This window comes from Sminthopsis crassicaudata, chromosome 6 (genome assembly GCF_048593235.1).
Source record: "Sminthopsis crassicaudata isolate SCR6 chromosome 6, ASM4859323v1, whole genome shotgun sequence".
Lineage (NCBI taxonomy): Eukaryota > Metazoa > Chordata > Mammalia > Dasyuromorphia > Dasyuridae > Sminthopsis > Sminthopsis crassicaudata.
This window is the reverse complement of record NC_133622.1, coordinates 197,173,366-197,189,354: the sequence shown is the minus strand read 5'-3', so window position 1 is coordinate 197,189,354 and position 15,989 is coordinate 197,173,366. Positions and strand designations below refer to the sequence as shown.

At 38.9% G+C, this 15,989-nt stretch overlaps 3 long non-coding RNA genes across 3 annotated transcripts; 2 read left to right on the top strand and 1 right to left on the bottom strand.

Annotated features, from left to right (window-relative positions):
• The first annotated feature begins 3,787 nt into the window (after window positions 1-3,787).
• Window positions 3,788-8,100, top strand: LOC141546658 (uncharacterized). The gene is made up of 3 exons (XR_012483361.1): window positions 3,788-3,811; window positions 6,757-6,864; window positions 7,532-8,100. It is a non-coding gene; the product is annotated as an uncharacterized LOC141546658 (long non-coding RNA).
• Window positions 8,101-9,897: 1,797 nt separating this feature from the next.
• Window positions 9,898-14,221, top strand: LOC141546660 (uncharacterized). The gene is made up of 3 exons (XR_012483363.1): window positions 9,898-9,920; window positions 12,866-12,973; window positions 13,653-14,221. It is a non-coding gene; the product is annotated as an uncharacterized LOC141546660 (long non-coding RNA).
• LOC141546644 (uncharacterized) lies at window positions 12,072-15,985 on the bottom strand. The gene is made up of 4 exons (XR_012483347.1): window positions 15,413-15,985; window positions 15,086-15,209; window positions 13,643-13,803; window positions 12,072-12,388 (listed from the first exon to the last, which is right to left on the bottom strand). It is a non-coding gene; the product is annotated as an uncharacterized LOC141546644 (long non-coding RNA).
• Between the last annotated feature and the right edge of the window lie 4 nt (window positions 15,986-15,989).

The following is a 15,989-nucleotide window of genomic DNA, read 5'->3' as shown; positions in this document are numbered from 1 at the left end:
GCAGAACTAGGAGATCATTATACACTTCAACAATGATACTGTATGAGGTTGTGTTCGAATGGAAGTGGATATCTTCAACATAGACAATAGCTAATACAAGTCCACTTGATCAATGATGGAGAGAATCAGCTACACCCAGAACCTGAACACTGGGATATGTAAAGTGAGAGCATTTTGTTTGTTTGCTTTTTATTTTTCTTCACAGATTATTTTTACCTTCCGAATACAATTCTTCCTTTGCAATAACAACAACAATAAAATTTGGTTCTGCACATATATATTGTACCAAGAATATACTATAAGATATTTAAATATGTATGGCAATGCCTGCCGTCTATGGGAGGGCCTAGTGGGGAAGTACGGGAATAATTCAGAACAGAAAGGAGTACAAGGGATAATGTTGTAAAGAAAAATATGCCAGTGTACTGTCAAAAAAAATGTGCTATAATCAAAAATCAATAAAAAATAATGATAACTTGCTGGAATTTGTACTATTTTATAATTATAATCTCATTTGACTCTCACAACAACTTAGGCAATAGAGATTATGGTAAACAACGTTTCACTATTGAGCAAACTGAGAGCAGATGTAAAATGACTTGTTTAAGGTCAAAATATATAGTAAGTTTTGGAAGAAAAATTGGAACTCTAAGTCTTCCTGCCTTGAAGCCCCTGCCCTCTATCAGCTGTACAATCTCACTTTCACCCTTTCTGGTGTTGTAATAGTTAAGTTGTCGGCTCCCTTCTAGGAGAAGAAATTGGTCATGGCACTAGAAAAATTTAACAGTACTCACAGTAGGAGTAATAATAGTAATAGAAGTAAGAGTAGCAATAGTAGTAGTAGTAGTAGTAGTAGTAGTAGTAGTAGTAGTAGTAGTAGTAGTAGTAGTAGTAGTAGTGGTAGTGCTAGTAGTAATTATAGTAATAGTAGGGACCAAGGAGTAGTTTTAGTAGTAGGAGGTGGAGGAGTAGAAGAAGTAGGAGTAGTATGAGTAGTAACAGGAATAGGAGTAGGAATAATAGTAGTAGAAGTAGTAGTAATAGCAACAGTAATGATGATAGGAATAGGAGTTACACTATAGTAGGAGTAGGAGTAGGAGGAGGAGTAGTAGTAGGAGTAATAGTAATAGTAAAAGTGGTAGTAGAAATAATAGTAGTAGTGGTAGTAAAAGGAGTATTAATAGGAATAGGAGCAATGATAGTACTAGTAGCAGGAGGAAGAGATCTAGAAGGAATAATAACAATAATAAGAGTGGCAGTAATTGTAGTAGTTGGTGGAAGAGTAATAGTAGTAATCGTAGGAGTAATACTAATAGGAGTAGGAAGAGGAGTAATAGTAGAAATAGTAGTAATAATAATAGGGGTAAGAGTACAAGTAATAATAGTAGTAGTAAGAGAATTATCTGACCTTTACACAGTGCTTCACCATCTCCCGAATTCTATAGATCATCTCCTCAAATGCTACCCCTAAGGCTCAGACCAAGTCTTGTGGGAACAGCCAGACTCTCCCATCCTTGGGCCAGGGAGATGCATGTCCTGTTATTTCGGGTTCGGTACCTGTGTTCCAGGCTTCAGGGAAGAAACGAGATCTTTCAACATTTTGGCTTCTGATATCGTCACCCCACCAACCACAAAGAGGATCTGGAGTGGATGGTCACCGGGATGAGGGCGGCTCACCTCTAACAGTCACCACAACAAGGATGGGGTCAGCCCTCAGAAGGGAATGCCAGGTTAATGTTGCTACAAATGAACTATATAAAATCCAAGAGAAAATATATGACTCATTAATGATCAAATACAGATCTTACATTAGGACACAATGTTGCTAGATTTTCACTGTGGAATCACAATTTTAGAACTGGAAATGTAGTTTCCTAGTGGTCATGGAGCTCAACTATCTCATTTAACATGTGAGAAAACTGAGGCTCAGGGAGTTTAAAGTGATAATATAAAGTCATGAAAGTAAGAAATAAACAGCAGAGCAAAATACCTCTTGTTTAATGTTACTTTATTACAGTGTCTTTCCCCTACCCCATCCCACCACTTTTTTTTTTTTAATAGTAAATATGTTTAGTTATAGGTTAGAAGATTGGAGTATTGAAATATACACACACATATATGGACACCCATACACCCATATATAATGAACACTTAGAGGTAACACGATAGTATTAACAGGATCTGTTTGAATCTTGTCTCTGCCACTTACAACTTGTATGCGCTTGAACAATATATTAACTATACTAAACCTCCTTGTGTCTCAGTGACTTTCTTTGTAAAATATGGAAGTAGAAACCCTGAAATATTGCTGCCAGCTCAAAATCCACGATGCTGTGACTCTACTTGAAAACAAATAGTTCTCAGAGGCTTATCCTCTGTGGAGCAAACATGATTGTATCATTCCCAATTTACAGAGGAGGAAATTGAGGCAAACACAGATTAAGTGACTTGCCCAGAGTCCTACAGCTGGTGTTTGAAATCAGTTGCTGATTCAAGGGAGGTCCAACAGTGTTATCCACTGAACCAGCCAGCTGCCTATAATTTTAGAAAAAGTCTTCATCTATATGTAATTGAATTTAACAAGCATTTATGAAACCTCTAATATGAGCAAGTCATCTTTTTTCTGGGAACCAGCCATAGGATGAGGAAAAAGAAAATAGTTTCCGAACTAAAAGAATTTGCTTTTGTTTGTTTGTTTGCTTTTAAGTGTAGGCTCTCTATTTCCCAGATTATTTGTACTTCTAGTATATATATATAGGGCTAGTCAGCAACCAGGCCCTACCTTGATCTCCTATTAACACTGACTGCAGGAGGGAAGCTGCAGGTACATTATCTCTATGTAGATGCTTTACCTTCATGAACAGGTTAAATCCCGTTTTAAGTCGATCCCGAGGCTTAAGATGCGTTCAATATCGCCAGCATCTGGTCACAACTGGTTCAGTATCTCCTCTGCTTCAGCAGTGGCTTATAGGATGCCTGAAAAGGTAAAATGTTACAGCATAAGTGAAAGATATGTGTCCAATTGATCTACTAGAATAACCATCCACAAAATGCAATTTTGGGGGGGCGTGGGGGAAGAGGGGAAGAAAGAGAAGTCAACAATTTCCCAAGCCAGATAGAAAGCAACCATTTTAGCTTCTATAATATTGAAGACTAAAATATAATAGTTTAATACTGACGTGAAGGCAGTCTCAATCTATGACAGCAGCCCTTGGTATCATGCTGATGAGGGCCCAAATGGATCTCTCTCTCCAGTAATTTATTTACTGATTTACCTAACCCTCCATTGACTCCTTCATTATCTATGTATAATTTAAGGCAGCTATTCATTCTCTTCTGCCTATAAATCTCTTTTCTACCTATAAATCTCGTTTCTTCTCCTAAATCACTTTTTTAACTATATATATATCTCTTTTCTACCTATGTATCGCTTTTTTCATATAAATCTCTTTTCTAACTATAAATCACTTTTTTTTTCCTATAAATATCTTTTCTACCTATAAACTTTTCTACTATAAATCTATCTTTTCACTTATCTACCGATCATTATCTATTTAACTATGCATCAAGTGTATCTATTGAATCTATTTGTTTACCCTATCTATCCCATCTATCTATCAGCACTTATCTATGTATCTAGTCTATTAGTCTATTTGTCCACTCATCTATTCTTCTATTCACATACTACTCCCTTGGCTGTCAGGATCCAACTGGGTTGTTGGGGAGAGAACATCCCCTTTAAGTCAGAAAACCTTGGGTGTTCTCAGGCGTGTCACAATGGGCATGACACAATGAGGTCTCCATGGAGAAGGTAAGCAAAGCAAATGCTCATCAGATGAGGGTAGTGCTCACCTGGTATGTGGGTTTTTTTTCTTTTTAAAAATTGTTTGAGGAAAGCTTTTTATTTACAAAACATATGAAGGGGTAAGTTTTTAACACTGACCCTTGCAAAACCTTCTCTTCCAACTTTTCCCCTCCTTCCTTCCACCTCTTCCCCTAGATGACAGGGAAGATGACAGGGGATTCACATGTTAAATATATGAAAATATATGCTTAATCCAATGTATGTAAAAATATTTATACAATTATCTTGCTTATGCATAGATTGTCTTCCTAGGTATTTTTGTTGACATCATTTTCCCCAATAGAATATAAATTTTGCGGGCAAAACCATTTTGTTTTTACCTTTATGTCTCCAGGGTCTAGTGAAATATACGACCCCTAGTAAGTATGTAATATATGTTTGCTCCTTGTTTAATTGAGCTTTGCTGATTGAGTAGTCTAAGGAAGATGGATGAGGTGGGCTACCAGATGAATGATATGGTCACAAAGGACACAGGGACCAGAAACTGGGGACATGAGTAGAAGCACCAGAGGGAAAGGGAGCCAAGCCCACATATTGCTCTTGGGATGGAGCCTAGGGTTTGGCTGCAAAGCAGAAGGAGCTAAGGCCACGGTTAAGACCCCAGACCGCTTCATCCGGTACCTTTCATCATGTAGAATTTGGAAAACACCCCATTGAACGCTGCAGATCTAGAATCCCCTTGTTAATTAGGCCAGGGTTGTCTGTACAAGACAAGATCTGTTTCAATCTCGCCTCTATTTTGCTGACCTGTTGCCTCAGTTTCTTTAACTGAGAGAGTGGATATTAGCACCTACCTCCCAGTGATGTTCAGGAGAGAATATGTGTAAAGTGCTTAGCACAGTGCTTGGTACATAGGAGTTTAATAAATGCTTGTTTCCTTAATAAATATTGGTAAATCGGAAGTGATTCGAAGTGGAAAAATGGCAGAGCTACCAAGGAAAAACTCCAACAGTTCTTGCCCTCAAGAAGGTGGTTTTCTGTAGATGAGACCCTCCAAGCCCAAGCCCAGAAGTGGAAAGCCCAAGATGGAGGATGAGAAGGTGCTGTCAGAGAGCAATCCAGACCTCCTCCTCTTCCACCCCCTGGGAGAATTCCCAAGGCCAAGCTAAGGACTAGCTCTGGAAGCCGGCTTGACTGGCTTGTCCAGGGTCTTCTGGGGCCCTTCAGCCAATTAAGGCTGCATCCTGCTTGGGAGTTAGTTTGGTTTCATTTTCTTGCCAGAGCCTGTACATCAATTCCCAAGAGGTATTGTTCCAGCTTTATCAATCAGTGCAAACATCTTTTGTGGCTAACCTGACCTTTGCCACTATCTATGGAATCAAATCAGACGGGGTTTTCCCATCTCCAATCTTGCCGTCTCCAGAGCACCCATTTGCTTTTCTAGCACTCTTACTATCCCCCTTCTTCATCCAGGGGATTTAGGTTCCCAGCTTCTGAAGAAAGGTTAGATTTTCAGAAACAGAAGTTTGACATTGCAGTCATATAGATTATAATGAGCACAAGTCAGGCAGAAGAAACTTCAAAGGGGGAATGGGGGGCTCTAGCACAAGCCTGTGGGGACACCAATTATTTTCTGGCTCAGCCTTCCCCTAGAGCTGAGGGGAAGCACCTGGATGCAAATCTCTAAGCCAGTCCCTTGTCATTCTGAATTGCCCTTCTGGTGTAGAATGGCTGCTCTGCTCCTCCAGGAAGATCCAAAAGACTTCAGCAGGGCCAGTTCCGAGCTTCTCTGGAACTTCTCTGGCTAGAACACAACAGCCCTGCTGCTTGTTAACCCCCACTACCTCTTTGCTCCCAGATTTTCAGACGGTCCCCAGCCTCTGATGGCAAAGGGCCTGCTTACAGTTTTTTCACAATCTCAAAGAAGAACAAATCTGCCTCCCTCTCTTATTCCCAAACCCAGATAGGATAGCCAGCTTTACCCATCAGCAGTATGGGCTAGCTGCAAATAAGGGAAAAATGTTGTTTACCCAATAAGTTTGCCAACAAGTATTTCTTTAGGATTAACCAGCTGGCAAATATAATCATCAGATAGTAAAGAAGAAACTGGGAAATATCACTAATCATGTGGGAGCTGAAAGAATGACAACTTGAAACTTTTGGAAACAGAAAAAAAACATTTTTTATTTTTAAAAACACATCAAACTCAGAAACATCATCTCTCCCCTTCCCCCCACCAGTACAATAAACTCCAAAGTATAGATATCAAAACTCCCCAACAATCAAACTCAGAAACATCCTCTCTCCCCTTCCCCCCACCAGTGCAATAAACTCCAAAGTATAGATCAAAACTCCCCAACAACAATCTAAATCCCGTTTCAAGTAGATTTCCAAAGACATGTTTTCAATATCGCCAGAATCTGGTCACTCTGGCTTCAGTATCTCCTTTGCTTCAGTACTGGCTTATAGGTTGCCTGAAAAGATAAAAGGTGAAAGCATAAGTGAAAGATATGTGTCCATTTGATATACTGGAAAAACCATCCACGAACTGCAATATTTTGGGGGGGGGTTGTATGTATATTTTAATCCAGCTATTCATTCTCTTCTGCCTATAAATCTCTTTTCTACTTCTAAATCCCTTTTTTTAATCTAAAAATCTCTTTTCTACCTATAAATGGCTTTTCTTCCTATAGAGCTGTTTGCTACCTATAAATCACTTTTCTTCCTATAAATCACTTTTCTACCTATAAACTTTTCTACTATAAATCTATCTTTTCACTTATCTATCCATCATTATCTTTTTAACTATGCATTAAGTGTATCTATTCAATCTATTTGTTTATCTTCTCTATCCCATTCATCCATCACCAGGAATCTATGTATCTAGTCTATCAGTCTATTAGTCCACTCATCCATTCTTCTATTCACATACTACTCCCTTTTCCTGTCAGGATCCAACTGGGTTGTTGGGAAGAGAACATCACCTTGAAGTCAGAAAACTTTGGGTGTTCTCCGGCATGTCACAATGAGCATCACACAATGAGGTCTCCATGGCCAAGGTAAGCAAGTCAACTGCTCATCTGATGAGGATTGTGCTCAGGCTTTATGCGCAAGTCTTCTTTTAACAATATTTTTTAGGAAACCTCTTTATTTAGAAAACATATGGACTTCCGGACAAAGGAGTAGTGGCAGTAGTAGGAGGTGGAGGCGTAGAAGAAGTAGGAGTAGTATGAGTAGTAACAGTAATAGGAAGAGGAATAAAAGTAGTGATAGAAGTAGTAAAAAGAGTAGTAATGATAAAAGTAATAGTAATGGTAGTAGTACTAATAATAATAGGAGTAGGAATAATAGTAGTAGAAGAAGTAGTAATAGCAACAGTAATAATGATAGGAATAGGAGTGACACTAGTAGGAGTAGCAGTAGGAGTAATAGTAATAGTAAAAGTGGTAGTAGAAATAATAGTAGTAGTGGTAGTAAAAGGAGTATTAATAGGAATAGGAGCAATGATAGTACTAGTAGCAGGAGGAAGAGATCTAGAAGGAATAATAACAATAATAAGAGTGGCAGTAATTGTAGTAGGTGGTGGAAGAGTAATAGTAGTAATCGTAGGAGTAATACTAATAGGAGTAGGAAGAGGAGTAATAGTAGAAATAGTAGTAATAATAATAGGCGTAAGAGTACAAGTAATAATAGTAGTAGTAAGAGAATTATCTGACCTTTACACAGTGCTTCACCATCTCCCGAATTCTATAGATCATCTCCTCAAATGCTACCCCTAAGGCTCAGACCAAGTCTTGTGGGAACAGCCAGATTCTCCCATCCTTGGGCCAGGGAGATGCATGTCCTGTTATTTCGGGTTCGGTACCTGTGTTCCAGGCTTCAGGGAAGAAACGAGATCTTTCAACATTTTGGCTTCTGATATTGTCACCCCACCAACCACAAAGAGGATCTGGAGTGGATGGTCACCGGGATGAGGGCGGCCCACCTCTAACAGTCACCACAACAAGGATGGGGTCAGCCCTCAGAAGGGAATGCCAGGTTAATGTTGCTACAAATGAACTATATAAAATCCAAGAGAAAATATATGACTCATTAATGATCAAATACAGATCTTACATTAGGACACAATGTTGCTAGATTTTCACTGTGGAATCACAATTTTAGAACTGGAAATGTAGTTTCCTAGTGGTCATGGAGCTCAACTATCTCATTTAACATGTGAGGAAACTGAGGCTCAGGGAGTTTAAAGTGATAATATAAAGTCATGAAAGTAAGAAATAAACAGCAGAGCAAAATACCACTTGTTTAATGTTACTTTATTACAGTGTCTTTCCCCTACCCCATCCCACCACTTTTTTTTTTTAAGAGTAAATATGTTTAGTTATAGGTTAGAAGATTGGAGTATGGAAATATACACACACATATATGGACACCCATACACCCATATATAATGAACACTTAGAGGTAACACGATAGTATTAACAGGATCTGTTTGAATCTTGTCTCTGCCACTTACAACTTGTATGCGCTTGAACAATATATTAACTATACTAAACCTCCTTGTGTCTCAGTGACTTTCTTTGTAAAATATGGAAGTAGAAACCCTGAAATATTGCTGCCAGCTCAAAATCCACGATGCTGTGACTCTACTTGAAAACAAATAGTTCTCAGAGCCTTATCCTCTGTGGAGCAAACATGATTGTATCATTCCCAATTTACAGAGGAGGAAATTGAGGCAAACACAGATTAAGTGACTTGCCCAGAGTCCTACAGCTGGTGTTTGAAATCACTTGCTGATTCAAGGGAGGTCCAACAGTGTTATCCACTGAACCAGCCAGCTGCCTATAATTTTAGAAAAAGTCTTCATCTATATGTAATTGAATTTAACAAGCATTTATGAAACCTCTAATATGAGCAAGTCATCTTTTTTCTGGGAACCAGCCATAGGATGAGGAAAAAGAAAATAGTTTCCGAACTAAAAGAATTTGCTTTTGTTTGTTTGTTTGCTTTTAAGTGTAGGCTCTCTATTTCCCAGATTATTTGTACTTCTAGTATATATATATAGGGCTAGTCAGCAACCAGGCCCTACCTTGATCTCCTATTAACACTGACTGCAGGAGGGAAGCTGCAGGTACATTATCTCTATGTAGATGCTTTACCTTCATGAACAGGTTAAATCCCGTTTTAAGTCGATCCCGAGGCTTAAGATGCGTTCAATATCGCCAGCATCTGGTCACAACTGGTTCAGTATCTCCTCTGCTTCAGCAGTGGCTTATAGGATGCCTGAAAAGGTAAAATGTTACAGCATAAGTGAAAGATATGTGTCAAATTGATCTACTAGAATAACCACCCACAAAATGCAATTTTGGGGGGGCGTGGGGGAAGAGGGGAAGAAAGAGAAGTCAACAATTTCCCAAGCCAGATAGAAAGCAACCATTTTAGCTTCTATAATATTGAAGAATAAAATATAATAGTTTAATACTGACGTGAAGGCAGTCTCAATCTATGACAGCAGCCCTTGGTATCATGCTGATGAGGGCCCAAATGGATCTCTCTCTCCAGTAATTTATTTACTGATTTACCTAACCCTCCATTGACTCCTTCATTATCTATGTATAATTTAAGGCAGCTATTCATTCTCTTCTGCCTATAAATCTCTTTTCTACCTATAAATCTCGTTTCTTCTCCTAAATCACTTTTTTAACTATATATATCTCTTTTCTACCTATGTATCGCTTTTTTCATATAAATCTCTTTTCTAACTATAAATCACTTTTTTTTCCTATAAATATCTTTTCTACCTATAAACTTTTCTACTATAAATCTATCTTTTCACTTATCTACCGATCATTATCTATTTAACTATGCATCAAGTGTATCTATTGAATCTATTTGTTTACCCTATCTATCCCATCTATCTATCAGCACTTATCTATGTATCTAGTCTATTAGTCTATTTGTCCACTCATCTATTCTTCTATTCACATACTACTCCCTTGGCTGTCAGGATCCAACTGGGTTGTTGGGGAGAGAACATCACCTTTAAGTCAGAAAACCTTGGGTGTTCTCAGGCGTGTCACAATGGGCATGATACAATGAGGTCTCCATGGAGAAGGTAAGCAAAGGAAATGCTCATCAGATGAGGATAGTGCTCACCTGGTATGTGGGTTTTTTTTCTTTTTAAAAATTGTTTGAGGAAAGCTTTTTATTTACAAAACATATGAAGGGGTAAGTTTTTAACACTGACCCTTGCAAAACCTTCTCTTCCAACTTTTCCCCTCCTTCCTTCCACCTCTTCCCCTAGATGACAGGGAAGATGACAGGGGATTCACATGTTAAATATATGAAAATATATGCTTAATCCAATGTATGTAAAAATATTTATACAATTATCTTGCTTATGCATAGATTGTCTTCCTAGTTCTTTTTGTTGACATCATTTTCCCCAATAGAATATAAACTTTGCGGGCAAGACCATTTTGTTTTTACCTTTATGTCTCCAGGGTCTAGTGAAATATACGACCCCTAGTAAGTATGTAATATATGTTTGCTCCTTGTTTAATTGAGCTTTGCTGATTGAGTAGTCTAAGGAAGATGGATGAGGTGGGCTACCAGATGAATGATATGGTCACAAAGGACACAGGGACCAGAAACTGGGGACATGAGTAGAAGCACCAGCGGGAAAGGGAGCCAAGCCCACATATTGCTCTTGGGATGGAGCCTAGGGTTTGGCTGCAAAGCAGAAGGAGCTAGGGCCACGGTTAAGACCCCAGACCGCTTCATCCGGTACCTTTCATCATGTAGAATTTGGAAAACACCCCATTGAACGCTGCAGATCTAGAATCCCCTTGTTAATTAGGCCAGGGTTGTCTGTACAAGACAAGATCTGTTTCAATCTCGCCTCTATTTTGCTGACCTGTTGCCTCAGTTTCTTTAACTGAGAGAGTGGATATTAGCACCTACCTCCCAGTGATGTTCAGGAGAGAATATGTGTAAAGTGCTTAGCACAGTGCTTGGTACATAGGAGTTTAATAAATGCTTGTTTCCTTAATAAATATTGGTAAATCGGAAGTGATTCGAAGTGGAAAAATGGCAGAGCTACCAAGGAAAAACTCCAACAGTTCTTGCCCTCAAGAAGGTGGTTTTCTGTAGATGAGACCCTCCAAGCCCAAGCCCAGAAGTGGAAAGCCCAAGATGGAGGATGAGAAGGTGCTGTCAGAGAGCAATCCAGACCTCCTCCTCTTCCACCCCCTGGGAGGATTCCCAAGGCCAAGCTAAGGACTAGCTCTGGAAGCCGGCTTGACTGGCTTGTCCAGGGTCTTCTGGGGCCCTTCAGCCAATTAAGGCTGCATCCTGCTTGGGAGTTAGTTTGGTTTCATTTTCTTGCCAGAGCCTGTACATCAATTCCCAAGAGGTATTGTTCCAGCTTTATCAATCAGTGCAAACATCTTTTGTGGCTAACCTGACCTTTGCCACTATCTATGGAATCAAATCAGACGGGGTTTTCCCATCTCCAATCTTGCCGTCTCCAGAGCACCCATTTGCTTTTCTAGCACTCTTACTATCCCCCTTCTTCATCCAGGGGATTTAGGTTCCCAGCTTCTGAAGAAAGGTTAGATTTTCAGAAACAGAAGTTTGACATTTCAGTCATATAGATTATAATGAGCACAAGTCAGGCAGAAGAAACTTCAAAGGGGGAATGGGGGGCTCTAGCACAAGCCTGTGGGGACACCAATTATTTTCTGGCTCAGCCTTCCCCTAGAGCTGAGGGGAAGCACCTGGATGCAAATCTCTAAGCCAGTCCCTTGTCATTCTGAATTGCCCTTCTGGTGTAGAATGGCTGCTCTGCTCCTCCAGGAAGATCCAAAGGACTTCAGCAGGGCCAGTTCCGAGCTTCTCTGGAACTTCTCTGGCTAGAACACAACAGCCCTGCTGCTTGTTAACCCCCACTACCTCTTTGCTCCCAGATTTTCAGACGGTCCCCAGCCTCTGATGGCAAAGGGCCTGCTTACAGTTTTTTCACAATCTCAAAGAAGAACAAATCTGCCCCCCTCTCTTATTCCCAAACCCAGATAGGATAGCCAGCTTTACCCATCAGCAGTATGGGCTAGCTGCAAATAAGGGAAAAATGTTGTTTACCCAATAAGTTTGCCAACAAGTATTTCTTTAGGATTAACCAGCTGGCAAATATAATCATCAGATAGTAAAGAAGAAACTGGGAAATATCACTAATCATGTGGGAGCTGAAAGAATGACAACTTGAAACTTTTGGAAACAGAAAAAAAACATTTTTTATTTTTAAAAACACATCAAACTCAGAAACATCATCTCTCCCCTTCCCCCCACCAGTACAATAAACTCCAAAGTATAGATATCAAAACTCCCCAACAATCAAACTCAGAAACATCCTCTCTCCCCTTCCCCCCACCAGTGCAATAAACTCCAAAGTATAGATCAAAACTCCCCAACAACAATCTAAATCCCGTTTCAAGTAGATTTCCAAAGACATGTTTTCAATATCGCCAGAATCTGGTCACTCTGGCTTCAGTATCTCCTTTGCTTCAGTACTGGCTTATAGGTTGCCTGAAAAGATAAAAGGTGAAAGCATAAGTGAAAGATATGTGTCCATTTGATATACTGGAAAAACCATCCACGAACTGCAATATTTTGGGGGGGGGTTGTATGTATATTTTAATCCAGCTATTCATTCTCTTCTGCCTATAAATCTCTTTTCTACTTCTAAATCCCTTTTTTTAAACTAAAAATCTCTTTTCTACCTATAAATGGCTTTTCTTCCTATAGAGCTGTTTGCTACCTATAAATCACTTTTCTTCCTATAAATCACTTTTCTACCTATAAACTTTTCTACTATAAATCTATCTTTTCACTTATCTATCCATCATTATCTTTTTAACTATGCATTAAGTGTATCTATTCAATCTATTTGTTTATCTTCTCTATCCCATTCATCCATCACCAGGAATCTATGTATCTAGTCTATCAGTCTATTAGTCCACTCATGCATTCTTCTATTCACATACTACTCCCTTTTCCTGTCAGGATCCAACTGGGTTGTTGGGAAGAGAACATCACCTTGAAGTCAGAAAACTTTGGGTGTTCTCCGGCATGTCACAATGAGCATCACACAATGAGGTCTCCATGGCCAAGGTAAGCAAGTCAACTGCTCATCTGATGAGGATTGTGCTCAGGCTTTATGCGCAAGTCTTCTTTTAACAATATTTTTTAGGAAACCTCTTTATTTAGAAAACATATGGACTTCCGGACAAAGGAGTAGTGGCAGTAGAAGGAGGTGGAGGCGTAGAAGAAGTAGGAGTAGTATGAGTAGTAACAGTAATAGGAAGAGGAATAAAAGTAGTGATAGAAGTAGTAAAAAGAGTAGTAATGATAAAAGTAATAGTAATGGTAGTAGTACTAATAATAATAGGAGTAGGAATAATAGTAGTAGAAGAAGTAGTAATAGCAACAGTAATAATGATAGGAATAGGAGTGACACTAGTAGGAGTAGGAGTAGCAGTAGCAGTAGGAGTAATAGTAATAGTAAAAGTGGTAGTAGAAATAATAGTAGTAGTGGTAGTAAAAGGAGTATTAATAGGAATAGGAGCAATGATAGTACTAGTAGCAGGAGGAAGAGATCTAGAAGGAATAATAACAATAATAAGAGTGGCAGTAATTGTAGTAGGTGGTGGAAGAGTAATAGTAGTAATCGTAGGAGTAATACTAATAGGAGTAGGAAGAGGAGTAATAGTAGAAATAGTAGTAATAATAATAGGCGTAAGAGTACAAGTAATAATAGTAGTAGTAAGAGAATTATCTGACCTTTACACAGTGCTTCACCATCTCCCGAATTCTATAGATCATCTCCTCAAATGCTACCCCTAAGGCTCAGACCAAGTCTTGTGGGAACAGCCAGACTCTCCCATCCTTGGGCCAGGGAGATGCATGTCCTGTTATTTCGGGTTCGGTACCTGTGTTCCAGGCTTCAGGGAAGAAACGAGATCTTTCAACATTTTGGCTTCTGATATTGTCACCCCACCAACCACAAAGAGGATCTGGAGTGGATGGTCACCGGGATGAGGGCGGCCCACCTCTAACAGTCACCACAACAAGGATGGGGTCAGCCCTCAGAAGGGAATGCCAGGTTAATGTTGCTACAAATGAACTATATAAAATCCAAGAGAAAATATGTGACTCATTAATGATCAAATACAGATCTTACATTAGGACACAATGTTGCTAGATTTTCACTGTGGAATCACAATTTTAGAACTGGAAATGTAGTTTCCTAGTGGTCATGGAGCTCAACTATCTCATTTAACATGTGAGGAAACTGAGGCTCAGGGAGTTTAAAGTGATAATATAAAGTCATGAAAGTAAGAAATAAACAGCAGAGCAAAATACCACTTGTTTAATGTTACTTTATTACAGTGTCTTTCCCCTACCCCATCCCACCACTTTTTTTTTTTAAGAGTAAATATGTTTAGTTATAGGTTAGAAGATTGGAGTATGGAAATATACACACACATATATGGACACCCATACACCCATATATAATGAACACTTAGAGGTAACACGATAGTATTAACAGGATCTGTTTGAATCTTGTCTCTGCCACTTACAACTTGTATGCGCTTGAACAATATATTAACTATACTAAACCTCCTTGTGTCTCAGTGACTTTCTTTGTAAAATATGGAAGTAGAAACCCTGAAATATTGCTGCCAGCTCAAAATCCACGATGCTGTGACTCTACTTGAAAACAAATAGTTCTCAGAGGCTTATCCTCTGTGGAGCAAACATGATTGTATCATTCCCAATTTACAGAGGAGGAAATTGAGGCAAACACAGATTAAGTGACTTGCCCAGAGTCCTACAGCTGGTGTTTGAAATCACTTGCTGATTCAAGGGAGGTCCAACAGTGTTATCCACTGAACCAGCCAGCTGCCTATAATTTTAGAAAAAGTCTTCATCTATATGTAATTGAATTTAACAAGCATTTATGAAACCTCTAATATGAGCAAGTCATCTTTTTTCTGGGAACCAGCCATAGGATGAGGAAAAAGAAAATAGTTTCCGAACTAAAAGAATTTGCTTTTGTTTGTTTGTTTGCTTTTAAGTGTAGGCTCTCTATTTCCCAGATTATTTGTACTTCTAGTATATATATATAGGGCTAGTCAGCAACCAGGCCCTACCTTGATCTCCTATTAACACTGACTGCAGGAGGGAAGCTGCAGGTACATTATCTCTATGTAGATGCTTTACCTTCATGAACAGGTTAAATCCCGTTTTAAGTCGATCCCGAGGCTTAAGATGCGTTCAATATCGCCAGCATCTGGTCACAACTGGTTCAGTATCTCCTCTGCTTCAGCAGTGGCTTATAGGATGCCTGAAAAGGTAAAATGTTACAGCATAAGTGAAAGATATGTGTCAAATTGATCTACTAGAATAACCACCCACAAAATGCAATTTTGGGGGGGCGTGGGGGAAGAGGGGAAGAAAGAGAAGTCAACAATTTCCCAAGCCAGATAGAAAGCAACCATTTTAGCTTCTATAATATTGAAGAATAAAATATAATAGTTTAATACTGACGTGAAGGCAGTCTCAATCTATGACAGCAGCCCTTGGTATCATGCTGATGAGGGCCCAAATGGATCTCTCTCTCCAGTAATTTATTTACTGATTTACCTAACCCTCCATTGACTCCTTCATTATCTATGTATAATTTAAGGCAGCTATTCATTCTCTTCTGCCTATAAATCTCTTTTCTACCTATAAATCTCGTTTCTTCTCCTAAATCACTTTTTTAACTATATATATATCTCTTTTCTACCTATGTATCGCTTTTTTCATATAAATCTCTTTTCTAACTATAAATCACTTTTTTTTCCTATAAATATCTTTTCTACCTATAAACTTTTCTACTATAAATCTATCTTTTCACTTATCTACCGATCATTATCTATTTAACTATGCATCAAGTGTATCTATTGAATCTATTTGTTTACCCTATCTATCCCATCTATCTATCAGCACTTATCTATGTATCTAGTCTATTAGTCTATTTGTCCACTCATCTATTCTTCTATTCACATACTACTCCCTTGGCTGTCAGGATCCAACTGGGTTGTTGGGGAGAGAACATCACCTTTAAGTCAGAAAACCTTGG